Here is a 3,154-nt window from a genome sequence, read left to right as displayed (position 1 = left end):
TAGTGTTGATTAATTAGACTATAACCTTAAAGTATATTCATGATATATAGTATGTTGATAAGATATCAGAGAAATTACCTGGCTCATAAAATTTAAGGCAATTTCTCAAGCCAATTTAGTTTTTATTTTATCTTTATTATATTTTTAAATTCTGTTAGCCACCATACCAGACATAATTCCGGTGTCACATTGGCATGGAACCCACAGATTGTGATTAGTCACACTCAGTCACTATGCTATAGTCTCTAACTTGGATGTTATGACTTTTTTTTTGTTTTTTTGAGACGGAGTCTCGCTGTGTCCCCCAGGCTGGAGTGCAGTGGTGCGATCTCCGCTCACTGCAAGCTCCGCCTCCTGGGTTCACGCCATTCTCCTGCCTCAGCCTCTCCGAGTAGCTGGGACTACAGGCGCCCGCCAACACGCCCGGCTAATTTTTTTGTATTTTCAGTAGAGACGGGGTTTCACCGAGGTCTCGATCTCCTGACCTCGTGATCCACCCGCCTTGGCCTCCCAAAGTGCTGGGATTACAAGCGTGAGCCACCGCGATGACTTTTTAATATAATCTTGAGTAATCTTTTTTGCCTAAGTTTTAAAAATTGGAAGTTTACCATCTTGACAGAGCATCTCAATTTTCCAACAGAGCTCTGTTTATTTAAGGGATGATTATATTATTATTTCTACTAAATTTTCACAGCCACATGAAGTCTTTTCTAGAAACCTAAAAGTAGTAAAGAAAATAGTATTATAAACATTGCAACCCTAAGTAGTGTTTTAAATGTACATAGTGAAGAAGATTCCAGTAGAAGTAGTAAATGTTAATCTGTCTGTGCCAGAACAAGTGAATAATGCTAGAACTAATGTGTGATTTCACATAGTTATAAGATTTTGGTTTTTTTTTTTAAAGCCAACCGGAAGTTGAACAGATAAGATATAAAATCTGACGATCCCTGGATCAGTAGTCTCCTAACCCTGATCCTCAAGAGCTGTCTATCTTGTAATTCTGTCAAAAACTTGCAGGAAATCACCTATACTTTTTGTCATTTTTCAAACTAAGCACATTGACACAGCCATAGTTATAGACAATCCAATGACTTCCCCAACCCCCAGAATAAAGCATGTGTTCCAGCATAAAACTGATAAATTAATAATTAATGGACAAAAAAAAAGACTAAAGCAATGGGGGCATCACTCCAAGTTATACTCCTCACAGCAAAAGCAGAAGAAAGTATCTCATAAAACCAGTCACAACCATCATGAAAGAATCACACCTGGAGAGAAAGCAGAAAATGCTATTGGCAAAAGTCCCCTATGACTTCCAATGACAATATGGGGAGTCACATAAAATCAGTGGAATACAATAGGAAAGAGCAATCTGTATTATGAGTGTGTGTGATAGAAGTGACTTCAGCTTAGATTTGAACGAAGCATTGCAAAATATAATCCCACACTTGACATGTATGCCACAGATATAAGGGAGAAGTGCTGAATGACTTTTGTGCTCCACAAGAAAAGATTGGGGTGTTGTGTTGTAAACTGGAAAACAAGTGTTAACGTCAGGGCTGATGGAACACCAGCCACACAAAAAGCAAAAAAGAATATTCCTACACAGTTAAGAGTCTGCTCCTGCAGGCCCACCCATATACAGCTTTAGTGACAGAGAACAGTCAGTGGTCAAAAGCGTGACCTCTTGGCCATAGTATAATATCAAAGGAGCCAGTGAAAATCCTGGATCAAATCACAGCAAGTGTCTGCCTTCTCAGTTGCTCCAAGAAGAAATGGGCAACAAGAACAGCTCTGGTTTCCCCACACTCAAGTATGATTACAGTCAGAAGTGTGTTTACATAAACTATGGAGACAAAGATGAGCTTATAAAAATGGTGTTCCCGTGCCATAAGAAAAGACTTCTTTTATGATTCCAAGTGGCAAGTGTCAGTGATATATTCAGTATCTTAGAGAGGCTAAGCTTTTAACTTCAGGGCTAAAATATCACAGTTGTAAATATCAAAGATAAGTTATCAGAATTTCATAAGGAGGCTGAGCTGCGGTACAAATGAATCTATCAGATTTTTTTTCTAACACTTTATTTTCTCCATTCATCACAGAAAGAAGTCAATATCATATTATTGGGCATGTTTAAAAGTCACATTCAAACGCTGTACCAGACCATGAAGAAATTCTTTCCTAGGCCAAATTAATCAAGTATGGGATAAGGGAAGCAAGTAGTATTCTCTTCCAAAATCAAACATTCACCCTTCTGAACTCTGAGTGCAATGCAACTGTCGATCTAACAGGCGCTGAGTGAGTGTGGTCTTCAGCAAGAAATTGCTCCATAACTTCTATGTGACAGTGCAATTCCAATATCCAAACCAACTAGCAGGGCTAGATCCTGGACCTGTGTCCTGAGTGCCTAAAAAGAGTAGGAAGAAAATAGCTAGTCAGATAGCCTGATCTGTTGCTCAAGCTGACAGATATAGATAGCTTAGAAAACAAAAAACAAAGAAAAATATATATATACTCTTTTCCCTCTTGGTGCTGATCTATTTTATCTATTATCAGTCTTGATTTTAATATCATGCTTTGTAATATTTAAAAATTGTGGTTATTTATTTAACCTAAAGTTGGTAAATTGCTTGGTCCAAATCCCCATGAGTGGTTTAAATTGAAAAACAGAATAAATTCCTGAATAAGCATGTTAAAAAGAAAAACAACTGAAGCACAGCTCTTTTTGCAATCTGAGAGCAAGGCAGTCATGGCTCCGTCTTAATGTCTATTGTCTTTTGTTATGAGTCCTTGTCTTTGTCTTTTACACTTGCATAGAATCTTCCTAGTTGGAAATTTCAAGAATTCTGCAAGTGTTGCATGAATCTTTAGACCATCCCACTTACACTGAGAGTGGGTGGAGAACATGAGACCCAGGGAAATGAAACAGCCTCTTCTGTGTCAGAGAAGAGAATAAGAAATAAAAAAAAAATGTCCTAACTTTTTTCCGGTTCACTTTTAGTAATGTCGTTTTTTACAGTATTTTAGCAATAAGAAAATGTGGACAAATCCCCCTCGAATTATACTTAAGTCACAGAAGGTAGCAAATGTAGATTTTAAAGGGCTATTTTCAGGAAAGTATTTAAAAAGCACAATTATCTAACAAGCAAAACTG

Source organism: Hylobates moloch, unplaced genomic scaffold (genome assembly GCF_009828535.3).
Source record: "Hylobates moloch isolate HMO894 unplaced genomic scaffold, HMol_V3 SCAFFOLD_8, whole genome shotgun sequence".
Taxonomy (NCBI): Eukaryota; Metazoa; Chordata; class Mammalia; order Primates; family Hylobatidae; genus Hylobates; species Hylobates moloch.
The sequence above is the reverse complement of the archived record's forward strand: the minus strand, read 5'-3'. Positions refer to the sequence as shown.